Raw genomic sequence first — 16,506 nt, forward strand, 5'->3', positions numbered from 1 at the left:
TTTGCTTAATGTGTGTATCAAATAGTGGAACAGTTTTCAAGTGTGACTCTTTTATAACTTTTATGCTATCTCTGGATAAAGAAAATCAACTCTAAGCTTAAGAACACTTCTACACACTCCAATTGATAGTAATAGTAGAGTAATGGTATATAATTGAAGGCCTTTTTTATTAATGGGGAAAGAATTAATATTTTTGTAAGTTGTTGAATTCTCTTTATTCCACTGGGGCAATATTTACAGTTACTCAGCAAACAACAAGTAAAGATAGAAATTATGAAATGCCAATTTAAAATTGTATTTTCTATCCTTTAAAATTACTCCTTCCCATGTCAAAAATCTAAAATTTTTGTGGTTTGAGTGTGGTAAATGTTAAATTATTCTCATCATTTAAGAAAATTTTTTGATGTTTCATCTATTAGTTTTTCTTACCCACAATAATCTAGAAGACACAATAAAGTCATGTAGTCAATTATTAGAATAGATGGATACATTCATATACACACAAACACATCTAAACACAAAAGAGAGGCATACTTACAAGTCAATGGAAACAAAATATTCTTACGGTAGTTTACATATGAAGCATAAAATACTAACACATGTTTCAGGTTTATATAATTAAAGGCAACTAAAGACATTTGTATCACCAGGCCAAGATTTTAGAAAATCAGAGCAATAAATTGAGAATAAGATGTTCATTTAGTTAATCAAAACTTCAGAATTGATCCTTAATATGTCATATTTTTTGGCTCTCAGAAGTTCATTCCTATAGATTTTAATTATTCTAAATTTTCAGTTACCAAATAAGAGAGAATGTTTTCAAGAACTTCTCTAGGAGCTAAGAATTCCCAAGGAGAACAACTAAAGAAAACACACTGTACTAACTATTATGACTTATATCAAGATGTTCCCCCACCCCAAACCCTCATGTGCTCATAGATGGAGTTTTTCAGAGCTGGCTGGATCTAAGGTGTGTGACGCTGCTATTAAAGGTGTTTGATAATAAATTAGTCCATTGATTGAAATTAGGGTAGTTCTGGGTGGATTACCCAACAGACTGGTAGCCTAGATGGCATAAAAAGCAGGCTGTGCCTGCTGGCTTGTGCCTGCCAAGCCATGGACTGTTTCTCCTCTGTGATTCCTCCCTGCGATGCCCCTCTGCCTTGGAGTCAGCTGATTATGGACTGAAACCTCTACAAATTGTGAGCTGAAATAAACATTTCCTCTTTTAAATCTGGGTGTCTGTTATTTTGTCTCAGCAATGAAAAACTTAAGATACTAACTAAAAATCTACTCTCACCAGTAGACCTTACATTTATCAGAGAAACACATAACTGTAAGACACTGGAAATCTCTTAACTCCATGAATTTGCGACTTTCTGAGGTGGCTGTTCCCTATCTCAAACCACAAAGAAGATAGAATCTTCAGAATTGAGGGCATAAGAAAGCATTAGAGACTAATATTATATTTAAAAATAAGTAGGGGAATATCTTTACTTTTATTCAGAATTAAAACTTTACTGAGATGACCAATACAGTTTTTGGCGTATGTGTGGTTAATTCTAAAGTTAGAGTTACTTCTGTAAGTTTTAGCTAACGGTTTGCTTATTCTACTATTTAAAGTATTTTTAGTTTGTAGAAAGAAATCCATATCTAATAAAATGTAGAAAATCTCCAAGCCATACAATCTTTTGGAAGTCTGCTATTACAAAGCCTCAAAGGGTTTAGTAAATTGAAGTGAAGGGAAAAAGGGACAAGAATGAGAATCTTGTCAAAATACCACATGGGAGACAGGATCGATGTATGTGTAAATTGTAAACATTCACAGGGGGAAAAATACTTTGACAAGTCCTCCTTTGCTAGGATATGAAAATAGAGCATGTTATTCTCCAGCTAATCTCTTCCTATAGAACAGAAATATAAAAAAGAATGAGTCTTAATTGATCTTTTCATCAAAATTGCTAAATTTTGTGTTTCTATTCATGAAGCCAGATAGCTTTTGAAAACAGACTGGGGAAACAGAAAATTTATTTCCCCCCCAAAACAGAAAATATTCATCTGAAAAATTATAAAAGTTAATTTAAAAAGCCACAATAATAAGCATTATTACTATACACAATTTTAAATAAAAATGCATACAATTTGAGTATGGCTTGCACTACATTACAAAAATAAAAACAGGTCTATTTCTCTTCATGAGTTTACTTACAATGAGGAGACACCAAATGTCACTTAATGAGGGAATACTAAGACAGTGGTTCTCCAAATTTTTGGTCTCATAATACTTTCAAAAATTGAGACCATTAAAAGATAATTTTATGTTAGGAATATATGGTTAAGTTATTATAGCTCATGGTATATTTCAAAGACACGTAGTACAGTGTTTCTTCTTCTTAAGGCTATTCAGTCTTATGGTTCATATGAATTTTAGGATATTTTTCCTATTTTTATGAAGAATGTAATTTCATCAATATTTTATAGAAACTGTAGTAAAATTTAGGTCAATTTGTGTAATATGGCCATTTTAACAGTATTGATATTTCAATTCATGAATACATGATGCATTTCCATGTATTTTTCTCCTTCAAATTTTCATAAATGTTTTGTTATTTTAATAGCAGAGTAATTTGAATTTTTAAATTTATCTTTAAATATTTGATTTTGTAGATATTGTAAATAGAATTTTAACCTATATTTCAGTAGTTTGTTTTCTAGTGTACAGAAATATTGCTGATTTTGTATGTTGATTTTGAATCAGATGCCTTTACTAAAATACATTATTCAGTTCAACAGAATTTTTGGTGGTCTTTAGAGTTTTGTGTATATAAGAAAATGCCATCAACAAACACTAGTACTACTAGCTTTACAAATTTTATGTCATATGCATATATCTATCTATCTATCTATATATATATATATCTTTTACTAGGTGTTTTGGTGTGTTTGTTGGAAAATCTAGTCTTGTGTTGAGTAAAAGTGGTAAAAGTTAGCATTCTTTATTTTTTTCCAGAGCTTAGAAGGAAATATTTCAACTTTAACATCCAGTGTGCTATTTTTAGGTTTCTTAGATGTGTAATGTACTGTGTTTGTATACATTCTTTCTACATCTAATTTGTTGAAACTTTTTTTTTGGTACCAGGGATCGAACTCAGGACCTTGCGCTTGTAAGGCAGGTGGTGAAACCACTAAGCTAAATCTCTGGCCGGTAATTTGTTAAAACTTTTAATCACATAGGATATTAAATGCTTCCAAGTACTTTTTTCTGTTACTATTGAAATAATCATATAGGTTTTGTCCTTCATTCTATTAATATGAGTTATTAATTTGTATATGTTTAACTATCCTTGCACTTGTGATGAAATACACTTGATTGTGTTGAATAATCTTTTCAGTGTGCTATTGAATGAGAATATTTTAACTATGTTTCACAGGAATATTAGCTTGTGGTTTTCTTTTCCTTTTTTATTATTTTTTAGTTGTATCTTTGTAGGGTTTAACAGTCATTGTTATGGTAGTTTCATACATTGTGAATGCCTTCCTCTTTAATTTTGGGGAGAGTTTGAGAAGAATTTAAAAGAATTCATTCTTTTAAATTTCTTGGAATCCAGTAGGGAGGCCATCAAAGCCTGGTTTTGCTTTGATGAAAGATTATATTACTGATTTAATCTCCTTAGTAATAGTTGGTAAATTAATGATTCAGTCTTTGTAAAATGGAGTTTTCTTTCAAGAGTGTTGTAAATAGTTTGTATTATTTGATTTCACAATCCATTTATAGAGCAGAATTTCTAAGGAAAAACATGCATAGAAGAAGCAAGTTGCTTTGCCAAGCACAATACATACCAAAACAAAACATTCTATATGGATCTTGGTAGCATATAGTAAACATCTCACGAAAATTCCGAGGCAGGATTATAAATATTTATCACATAATTTCTCATGCATTGCTTTGTCTTCCTGAAGTTGCATTTCCTAACTTGAATTCTCGGAAATCAGGTGGAGTCCCAATGAGCTCATTCATTCCAGCTCACCACTTGTTCTCCATAATTGTACGTGTAATCTTAACCAACCATTCTTCTACAGATAATAATAATAGTTTTTGAACAACCAGACTTAGAAAATATATCAATTTTTCACATTGTCTGCTGTGAAGGTCAGGCTGTGTTCCGCTCTGAGTTACTCTATATTGTGCAGAATTTCAGCTTTCAGGTTGTGTTTATAATTTGACTTTTATTCCATTTTAAGTACAAAAGCCAAGATGGTATGTCTCCAGACTTTGTACAATGAACAATCACCATCTGTCCAGAAAAACCATGAGGTACAAACTAATAAATAACTTATTTATTCCAATAAGAAATTAACTTGCCAAATTAAGTCAGGAGCACATAGATGTGGATATATAATGCCATATTGGAAAAACCAGACTTAAGTTAATCAAACATATTGATGAAAGTCTCTCACTTGATCACCTCTTTGCAATGAACTTGCTCAGGATACTATCAAGTGAAGAACTTTCTCTTTTGTTTTTGTCCCTGGAGCACCTTCTTGTGCTCAACACGCATGCGCAGCTCACTTCAAACGGATACTTCAAAAACGGCTGCAGTCCAGACTCAGACTGCATTTGTCTTTTCCCTTTTCACCTGTCAGCTCTGTGCTCCTGCCTCCTCAGCTATGCCACCAGCTTCGAGTGTGTATGTGCCTTTTTGGTTTAAGTTCTCTGATCTTTGTCAACTTTGTAACAAGCAGCATTTATAGCATTCCCTTGACAAAATATATGGAGTTTGTGTCCCATACATTCTGCTATTGTGGACAGACACAAATATGCCTGGTATATGTAAATGCCATAGCTCAAGGATGATATGCCATAATATATTTGGGATAGACGAGAGATAGGTATGATAATTCATCTTTCAAAATATTTTATTTAGAAAACAGCTGTTTTCCTACATGTGTTAATGTAAGGTGAGTTAAACTTGATATAGCAATTTCTTTTCAATAATTTGGTGACATTTTAAAATATAAATGTTCAAATAAATTTATCTTTATTTTACAAATAGTTTGAGATAAGTTTACAGTTCCCAGACATATTTGTGACAGAAAATAGTAAAATTTACAACAGCCTACTGCATATAAAAAGAATTACATTTAAAGATATTTTGTCTTCTTTGTAGTCAGTTTAGTCATTATAATGTAAAAAAATACTTGAATAGTAGAGATAGATATGATTGATGTAATAAAAAGTACTTTCTGACCTAGTGTAATTTTAGTGTTCCAAACAACAATTCAAATTTTAACTGGCTCCATCCTGTTATGAGAATAGTGTTGCAAAATTGTATTAGACAAATCCACTTTCACAGAGGTCAAGTAGCCATGACATTATTAAGTAAAATCAATTTTGAGAGCTAAACTTTTGACTTAAAAAAAGAGAGTCATGTTATTTTAAATGACTTTAAAAAACAAGCAGTTTAAGGAAAGATTGTGGAATATCATTCTAGTTTACACATAAAGAAAATGTATTACTGTAGTGTAACATTTTAAATTAAATAAATGATAAGATAGCTAACAACATATTTGAAGGACATTCATGTAAACCAATTGGACAATAAATAGTCTTTAAAAAGGAAGCTACAGTCAATCACTTGAGAAACAAAATTTAAAATTTCAAAGATTTTAAATCATATCAAAACAAACATAATTCTTATATAGCCTGTAAATATTGCCAGTCTACATAAAAATATCAGTGCTAATGTTTAGAAAGTAGTTTGACTTTGGAGTTAATTTGAGTAGTAGTTTGATTCGTAGCTTGACTTTGGAGTCAATTGTGAATACAAAGTTAATCCTTATAATTACATCAGATTTTATCTGCTATTACTTCAAGGTTAACTTAACTTGAGAAAAATAAACTCCTATTCTTCTAGAAGTAGAACCAGGGTGTATTGAAATATATTATATCATCAAAGATAATATTTAGAAGATTGTGCAAGGCCAATAACTAGAAATGTAGGTCAGATTTATACTTATATTCTCAATATACTAGGTGGAGATAAATATGTTCAATATAGAAGTTTTGACAATTGCAACAATTAAATCAAGGCAATGAAAGGGTTCACAATCTCCACGTGTATTGACACAAGGCTTTTTTTGTTCCTAATAGCAGAAAACAACATGAGGTGAGCAATAAAGGTATGAGAATTCCAATAGCCCCCCACACACACACATACACATCCCAGTCTCTTTCTTAAAATGTGAAGGTGTATTATCTTTAAGAACCAAAACTATTTGTGCAAAGAATCTTCATTTCAGGAAAGGTTAGGTGAAAATTACAGTGGTATTTTTCATTCCTTTGGTCATGCAAAATAAGCTCATTTTTTTTTTTTTTTTTTGTACTGGTGATTGAACTCAGGACCTTGCACTTGCAAGGCAGCCATGATGCTGCTGAGCTAAATTCCCGACCCCAAATAAGCTCATTTGTGTGAACAGGTACAAATCATAAAACAATACATTTCAGTATAAGGCAGACATGCTAGGTCTGTTTCCAAAATGGCTTGATACTATATTTTTAAATAACAAGAGCACATTTTAATCAGTAATATACAAGTATAATGCAGGAAAATGTCCAGCATATGCTGTATTCAATTTTGTTTTCTACAGGAGTGACTCTTATAAAGGAAGAAAGAGGAAATAGGTAGGCAGAAGGTGAGTGGATACTCAACAGAGTCCATAACATCAAAAAAATTGCAAAGGAGTAGGAAGGGAGATTGGTCCATGTGAAATCTACCTGAGTTTTCAAATAGACACTTATGTAAGTGAGGCACCTATTGTCCTACCAGGGACCTTTCTTGAATTATTGACTGTAACAGACAGTAAATTATTTTTCAGCCTTGAATTTTCTCAGATGGGCATGGTGTTATTCAGGTCTTTATAGGCCAAGGCTGATGCTGGTTTGAGAAAAGGACTAGGCAGATCCTATTAACAGTTCCAGTCTTATTTGATCACCTTATATTTAGAACTTACTGAACCTATCTGTTGGTCATAGGGAATAGTTGATGGATATTAGAAATAATCAACATTTAACAATGTGCAAACAAGGGTCGTGGTTGGAGCAGATTAAAAACTTAGTTTTGAATCCAGAGAGCCATTAGTTCCTTTCAGCTCTAAATTCCTTTAGGTGGTGGGATGAGGACAGCAGACTTTATAGTTCATTGTCTGATGTTTCTGGAAATGGTGTAGATATTGGTGTCATGGCCACGGTTATTTCTCCCTGCATAGCACGGAAGGTGAAAGATTTCTGGTGAGCTTTCTGTAACACCTATGTATCAGTAGCTGAAAGCACAAAGGATAGATGTATATGATTTATATGTTCTTGTTTGCTTGGTTTTTTGACATTCTGAGGTAAAATATAGTCAGAAAATAACGTTAATCCTCAAATGGTTTTTCATTTCAGATTTTATTTGTTGGTAACACCAAGTCAGGAGGATGGAGAAAATATGAAAATACTAATGGGAAGACTTATAGCCACATATAAAAGAAAAATGCAAGATTTAGGATATTGTAAGATCTGATATAATGCAATAGGTTTCAGTTCAATATGCCTGTATATAATAAAGCTTTAAAGGTAATGATAACCCATAATTGTATGTGTAGTTTTCCACTGAAACAAAGTTTCTCTGTACTTTGCTTCCTATTTGGTCAAATATAATCAAAATATGTTTATTTTTTCTATACAGAAGAATTTTATTTCAATTAAGTTGGTCATATTAGTTACATAAATGCAGTAAGAGTAATTTTCCACACAAAAATTTTAATTTAGTTTCTTGAACTTTCTATAATGAATCTCACATTAAACATTTAAAAGCTTTTTGAGACTAAGAAACCAAACTAATAATTTGCCATCAGACTTCTTTATTAACTTCATATTTGTATGTATTATAAATTGTTATGTTCTCTAGGTTTCTAACATACTATGTTATCAAAAATAGTGAAAATTGGGCCAGGGATTTAGCTCAGTGGTTCCAGCGTCTGCCTCGCAAGAGCAAGGTACCGAGTTCGATCCCCAGTACCAAAAAAAAAAAAAGTGAAAATATCTTTAAAGTACCTAACATTTTAAATATTTGATAGATGCACTGTATTTATTTTGAGTATTTAACCAAAATGAAAAAAGAAGAATTTCAAATTAATATTGGAGATAACACAATGAAAAAATGAAAACACATAAACTAAGTTCTTTGAACATTAAGAAAACTTAATTTTTTAAAGAAAAATATGATGAAAACATGAAGCTTAAAATATTATTCTGATGAGAAGTGGAATCTTTTTGTTTCCTAGGGAGATTGCTCAACAATTAAATTAAAAATGATTTATAATCTCTTAATAAGAATGAACCAAAGATCCAAGAAATATTAACAAAGAAGAAACCAAATTTAATTTTGTATTACTACATTGTTAAGGTCATTTAAAAAAATCGTTCAAAGTAAATCATTTTTTTCTTAGTAGGCTGTAGCCTCATAACATAGAATTTCTTTTCCAAAAATTGTTCACAAACTTTCTGTATTGGATCAGATTGTTTGACTTATTCATCCTCTTTCTAATTTAGGTAAAAATTATTCTTCCTTGTTTCTTAATATAAATGCACACTATATTTTTGTGACATGCTTTGACTATGTATCATCAAAATATAAGTTCTGGAAACATAATCCTCTAATCTATATTGTATTTGGAGGTAAAGGTCCTTGATAATAATTAGAATTATATGAGATAATGAATGTTAGGCACCCTCATGATTAAGATCCCAAGCTAAGAATCTGACTTCAAAATGGGTTTATAAAAAGGAAAGCCTGGATATAGCTTGGTTTGTGTTGCCATGTGATGCTTTCTGTTATATTATGATACAGCCAGAAAGTTGTTAGTAGATGTACAACAGATGCAGAAACTATGATTTTGTATTGTCCAAGCACCAAGACCATAAGCTAGATAAACATCTACTCTTTATAATAGTCCTGTTAGGGTATTTTGTTACAGTGACAGAAAACAAAGTGTAACATTCTGCATACTTTCCATATACATAGACATCTTACTTTTTCAGATATTTTGTATACACAGGTGATTTCTTTCTCTCTTATTGTTTGTACTATGCCACATATTTCATCCTTGTTTTGGACAAGGATCACCAACAAATATTTAGCCTTCCCTAGAGGTAAGCACAGTTTTAAACTATTATAGTGATAACATAAACTTGTCTTAGAAACTAAGGGAAATATAATGGTTACAATCAATGAAGCATGCAATTAGTTTTATGTTATAAAATATGATTTAACATTAAGAAATAATGAACACATTTACCTATTTTGTCTTTTTAACCTTGAAACAATCCTTTAAACTATATAGCATCACTTTCTTAAACATAATGAAAAGATGACACTAATTTTGAAGACAAATAAGAGTAAATGTAGTTACAAATTTTCCCATCACAATATGACTCACCCCACTATTTCCACTCCCAGTTCAATTTATTATAAAAAATTTCTACTTACATTTTTTCCTCAGATAAGACTGACATATTAGAGGAAAATATATACTATTATATGTGTATATGTTTTTATGATGTACAAATTTTAAACAAGTTGTAAGTTTTGAGATTTTGTTATTGTTTACATTTGTATATATACCTGTGAATATTTTGACATTTTGTTTTTCATTGCTTGAAGGCTTTCTCTACACCTATCACTTACCTGAAGTCTTTTGCTATCCTCATGAACAAACTTTTACAGTTTATTTGGAAATTAATGTATTTATATGTCCAAGCTCTGTCATGCTTCATTTTTCTCATCCTTTTAGTTTGCTCTCTTTTCTAAAGTGTGACTTTACTGCTTTTTCCTACATTATCAGCAAAAGCTTTTATCTACAATTGGCTGTAAGAAAGAGAAATTAACAGTATATTTTTCACTCAGTCAAAAAGTATATCTATGGCATGGGATTTAGCTCCGTGGTTCTGGTGCCTGCCTTGCAAGCACAAGGTTCCGAGTTTGATCCCCAGTACAAAAAAAAAAAAGTGTATCTATTCTGTATGATCTATGGAGTTTCCAGCTGCTCCCATCTACCTTATGATATTGCAGGGAAATACAATTCTGGAGCAGCACAATTAAAACATTTCTTGTGGTGAGCAGATAGCTCAGTAATAGAACACTTGCCTATTATGTGTGATCTATTACAAAACAAAACAAAAACAAAGGAAACATTTTTTCAACATAATTTTCAGTACTCCATGAATGTAGTTACACTTACATGTAATTTAATTACTCAATATAATGGAATAAACAATCATTTGAAATAATATTTTGCTATTTATATCTAAATTATTCATCTTTTAAAACATTTGATTTACTTACCTTGGCTATAAAATGAGTGACCTGAATTCATTCTGCAGCAATACAAATATAAATTAAAGCACATTAATATATAAATATATATATATATATATATATATATAGTGACAAATTTTCCAGAAAGTATATTTCAAAATAAGTCTGTAGATACATTGATTTTAGGTACGCTGTCATATTCAGCAATATAGTCTTCTTTGTGTTTGAGGGGGAGAATAATCAAATACCTCTAGAAGAATATAAAATTTATTAAAATGTAGCCTTCAAAATCAGTAGTACAAAAGCTAATTTGGTATATATATTTATCGATTTAATTCATGAAGATCAAATATTTTATAACACAATCAGAAAGTGACATTTATGGATAAATTTATGAGTCATGGTTCAGCTATAAATTATGATTCAGTTTCAGGATTACAGAGAAATAAATCTCTAAATAAATGTATAGTGAAACAATGGGTTGCAACTGTCTTATTTTGTGAGTGTTCTGCAAGATGAATAAACATTTCTCATAAAGTTTAACTTGCTTAACAAATGATGTCTTGCAATACAACTTAAATGTGAGGTCTAACATCATCACACGATCACAACTGAGCCAATGGTTCCTCTCTCTCTCTTTCTCTCTCTCTCTCTCTCCCTCTTGGATTGTGGGTGATCATTTCCCAACAGGAAGAGGTTATGGAGATCTCACCTGCAGAGGAAGATGATAAAAAGGCAGAGGAATCCCTCACTTTAAACGAAATGAAGGAAATGTGTAAAATGTGGGAAACAGTGAAAATTTTATAGACAAGCACCACCTAAATAAGGCTGTAACAGTGTGAGTGAGGAATCTGTTTAACGATGATGCAGTGTCACATTTCCACATAATTCTCAAAAGAAGGAAGAAGCAATGGTAACTGGATAGGTTCCTTATTAAAGCTGTATGAAAGGAAAAAGTTTCCGTTCAGCCAATAGATAGTGTTCCGGAAATCACAGAAAGAAATACATGGAGACAAAGAATTTAGGTGAAATAATAAAAGTTTACTTGCAAGCATGCAGGACCACCAGAAATTGGTCTGGTCAGTGTCCACGCAGAAGTTTGTTCAGTTTCTCCTTTTGTTCCCTTTTTAGTCATTCGTTCATCCCTAGTGGTCTCTGTTGAGTAAGTAAAAAGTTCCAGTTCCTGTTTAATGGTTCAACACAGGTGATTTATGTTAATGATTTCAGCCATAAACTCGTGACAGTTAAAACACATATATTACAAATTTGCCTAAGCATTGCAACTTTGTTCTTCAGAGTTAAGATGTTATCTACAGTAAAGCTACAGATCAAAGAGCCAGATGGACATCACCTCAAACAACAAGAGTGGTTGGAAAAGCAAATCTTAAAAGGATACATTACCTATTTTGCCTCTACATTTATTTTCATGTTTAATCCATTAAGTTGTCTAAAACTTTTCCCTATCATTAGCTGTGATTCTTTTAGTAATAGTGAAAGTCATACTACACAATAACCCAACTCTCTCTTTTTTTTGTCACACCAGCTAAAAAAGTTTTCCAAGGTAATTCGAGGTTACTTTATTTTTCTTTATATTTTTGTTTGTTTTATTTTTTGTATTATATTATAGTATTATAATCATTTTGATATGAATATTTTTGCCTTGTGGAACAAATTATCTGAGGTTTCATTATTTCTTATGGGGAAATTTGCTTTTATATACAGGTGCTTTCACAACTGCTTTCAATTACAAACATGGTTCCAAAATGAATTATGATCATAAACCAAGGTTTTATTTTATCGGGAAATACAAAACCCAACCGAAACCAAACCAAACCTAACCAAACAAAGCAACATGGAAATTCCATTTTACAAAGTCAGAATTGATATTATGAAGGAAATAAAGAATAACAAGTGCTTGTAATGTTATGAGGTAAAAGAACCTTTATACACTGTTTGAATGAAAGAAATTTGCATAGTCAGTATGAAAAACAGCAGGAGTGTGCCTTGGAATCTAAAAGTAGAGCTACAATATGATCCAGCACTCTTGGACTTAAAGTCAACATACATTAAGGATACCGACACACCTCTGTTGCTCATGACAATATTTAAAATAACCAAGTCATGGAATAAGCTAGATATTCGTTGATGGATGAATGGATAAAGAAAATTATATATACAACATGATAAGCAACATAAGCCAGATTCAGAGGGATTATGGGAATTTTCTGCCATATATGGAATTTAAAAATATGATATTACAAGTGAGACTATATGCATGTATGAAAAGTAACAATGACACTGATTAGTTTCTATAGTTAATATTTTCTAATTATAGCAAACATTGATTGCAATTTCTAGATATGTAAAGTACAGATTTGTTATAATATTAAACACAAATAAGTCCATGTGTGAACAACTGCATAGTGTCAAAAAATCAAACATTAAAAATTAAACATTGAATACTTATGTGAAAAGGTGTTTTACAGCCTGTTTTCTTTGTAAAAACAATATGAAAATTTTATGAAAGAGGGAGTCAAATGATATACACAGCTAGTGAGGGAAAAATGCATTATATGGTAGACCAGTTAGTTTATTCTAGATATATTATCCTATTTACTTAATTTTGAACATTGATAGAACTCTTTAATTTTAAAATATTAATTTTCTTATGATTTATTCCTTTATAATATCTATTTTTGCCTAATCTCACATTAGTTTTCTATATTTTTAAAAAATCATATACTTGCACATCTATATTAACTTAATGATGGTCTGAATAATAATCAATATTTATTGAATCAAAAGGATAAAACAAAAACTGTCTTAATTTTTAAATTTTTTAATCTCATTTACAAAACTCTTGAAACATTATTAATTTCCTTTCTCATAGCTAGTAAGTGGTAAATTAACTTTCATAAACATATTGCATGAATCAAGAAATTTTACTCTTGCTCATATACTATAAAATTTATTTTGTTTCATCTTATACCTGAAGTCTTAATAAATTCATTACTTATTATTTTGCTTTTCTTTTCAATGAACATGTTCTATTCAAGAAACATGCCTTCTAAAATCCTTCTGCTGCATGGTATCTTTTTATGTTTTTGATGTTGTTGTTGAGGAATAATATTGGATTTGCATTATGTACAAAATCTTTATTTTTTTCACAAAGTAGTTTAAGTGATTTCTACTCTCAAAGCCTAACATCACTTTTATTACTACATCTGGAACATTACACCAGTATTTAAAATTATGCTTTACAACCTAATCTCGTATGACTCCACAATTGCAAATATTTTATCCATTTTTTTGCTATTTTATGTCTATGTTAATGTGAAATAAATACATTTTTCTTTAGGACAATGACCTATATTATATATAAAACTGTGTGCTGGGTGGTAACATCTCAAAATCTTCACACAAAATAATTTCATTATTTAAAGATGTATTTGGAGAATGATTTTTCTATATGTTCCTCTAACTTCCTATTAGTCACACTAATTGATAATTGTAATTTTTAAAATTCTATTTATTATTCTAAATAACTTGAATTTGATGATTTTATGTAATTATCCTTGTTATTAAATTTACTTTCAAAACAAAGTTAATGCTTCATTTTACTGTGATAAGTAAAATCATAGAGATACTCTTCAGTGGTATTTTATGATTAATTGAATGATAAATTTTATATATGTTCTGAGAATTATTTTTCTCTCTTAAATGTATCTAGAATGATTCATTCATTGTACATTATATTACATAGAAAAAAATTACATTGAACCCTATAAATTATACAACTCTTTGGCAATTAAAACTGTATTTTAGATATAAAAAAGTTGTTCTACTATTATTTTTATTCCAACTAATATTTATCTATTCCAATACATACAATTGTTAGTTATTTTCTTCTAAAAGATTTATCATTTTCAGATAATTTGCTCTATAATTTTTTTTCTACTTGCATTTCTATATATTTTAGGCATATTATTAAATGGATAATTAATTTAGTTGATTTTAAACTGTATTAAGACCACAAAAATGTATATCTTTTTTAACAAAATTAATTTTACAGAATGAAATGTGAAAGAAAGGTATAGAATATTTACCTTGAAAAATTAATGGTTAAGAACAATTCTAATTTTTTTTCTCTTTTTAGTATTACCTAATTTTATGCAGCAAGTGGAGATGATACTCATACTTAATGTGTACTTTAAATAGATACAATGTATCAGGTTATGAGTTGCAAAAGGGAGTAAGACAAATAGAAGATGTTGTATATATTAAATAATTATGAACAGTAATTTTTCATCAAGTTCTAAAAATATCGAACAACTTCCATAATGATAGAAGCAAACATGACAAGTATTCTGATAAATAGTCATACAAAGTATATCATACAGAAGACAATTTACCTACATTCTGGTTTTTTAAATAACAAAATATCAGTAAATGATAGAATCAAACAACATATCCATCTTAAATTGATGTGAGTTAATATAGTAGGGACAAATAAAATAAATTGATAAGCTAGTTCAAGTGATCAGATCATAATTTTATTATTTCACAGAATAAATATGAAAATGACAGTGTATTTTCTGCAGATTTTTTTAGCATATGCTTTAAGTGGTGAAAGGACTTTGCCTAACAAACTTGAGTCAGACTCCTGAACATTCTCCCCTAGACCCATCTGTGCACTGTCTTGTAACATCTGGTTTTAACAAGAACCATATTAAATTAGTTTAGCAAGAATTCATCTATCACCCTTCATACCTGATCATTCTTGATATCTAATTGGGTTCTGATCCTCTATCATCATTCATAAGTCTGATTGCCCTGTCTTCTCTTCATTATGAATCTTATCAGGTGGGGTTAGCTGGAATACCTTTTACACCTGAATTCCTCTAAGTAATTTCCAACAAAGAACCTCCACCTCTACACTTGAATTCTTCATAATATTCAATCCACCAACATTAACTTTTCTCCTTGGCTATAAATCTCAACTCGACTGTGCTGCTATATTCAGAATCAACAGAGTTCTCTACTGCAACTATTTTCCCAATTTAAGTAGTTCTGAATAAAAATATATTTTTACTACTGTAACCATTGGACAGTGCTGGCTTCCCTTTGGCAGTGAACCAAACACTGCTTTTTAAAAATCCAACAAATTGTTTAACTTCTATCTTCTTTTCTTTATGCTTTTTCCTGTAGCATATAATTTAGTATTTGTTGAGGTAGAAGAAGATATATGTTCATATTTCATTTAGTCTTTAAATTATGTTTTCCAGAGAAATACATAAGGATTATTACAGACATAATTGGCCTTTGATTTTGCATGATGTAAAAGACAACATTTTCTCATTTTTTTGTAATTTCTTCATTTTCTTATTTGTCTTGCATGGAAGTGATTTATCAGTAAAAGTTATGATATACTTATTGTAAGAAAGAGAAGTGATATATTTTTTGTATATTAATTATAACCACTTACCTTTAAGCTTCAGACAAAAAAGGAAGAAGTTTTAAAGGAAACATTATAAAGTTGATTTAAATTACTGACATACCAAACTCTCTATTGCACATTTTTCTTCCAAAATATCTGAGTTTATGACTCAGCCACTCAAAATAATCTGCTTAATTAAATCAATGTTCACATACTGTATATATCTGAAGTGCATATGGAAAGAAGAAATAGAAGCAGTATGCTTCAAATGAAAGACTTTAAATAATACTTCAAACTAAAATTTCCATGTGGGGCTTTAAAACATGCCTTACTACTTTGCTTTAATTTTTAAAAACCCCAGATTAAAACTTAGATTAACTTTTTAAAACTAATTCTATTCGTACATTTTAGGTAAACAATATAATGACATTCACCATTGGAAATTTGTACCTTTACATAATATATTTTGCTTCTTGTTTTTCCGCATTCCTCTGCCCTCCTTTCAACCCTTCCACTCGTCCCTATTTATAAGACTTTGTTTCCATTTTTTCCTTTTCTCATATTAATTCCATTCCCTTCTTTCCTTTCCCTAAACCCTCCCACTTCCCCTTCCCCTTTGGACCTTTTCTTCCTATTTCACATTATCTATTATGCCTTTTGATCCTTATTTACACTTTCAGTTTCTCACACCATTTAAGTTTCTCACACCAGAGA

At 30.3% G+C, this 16,506-nt stretch overlaps 1 long non-coding RNA gene across 1 annotated transcript; it reads left to right on the forward strand.

The window, feature by feature from the left end:
• Positions 1-4,568: 4,568 nt before the first annotated feature.
• LOC110349258 (uncharacterized) lies at positions 4,569-7,612 on the forward strand. The gene is made up of 3 exons (XR_002395087.2): positions 4,569-4,688; positions 6,649-6,693; positions 7,442-7,612. It is a non-coding gene; the product is annotated as an uncharacterized LOC110349258 (long non-coding RNA).
• Positions 7,613-16,506: the final 8,894 nt, after the last annotated feature.

The sequence above is a fragment of the Heterocephalus glaber genome, unplaced genomic scaffold, assembly GCF_053883595.1.
Source record: "Heterocephalus glaber isolate CG9 unplaced genomic scaffold, H.glaber_assembly_v1.0 deba00001577, whole genome shotgun sequence".
Lineage (NCBI taxonomy): Eukaryota > Metazoa > Chordata > Mammalia > Rodentia > Bathyergidae > Heterocephalus > Heterocephalus glaber.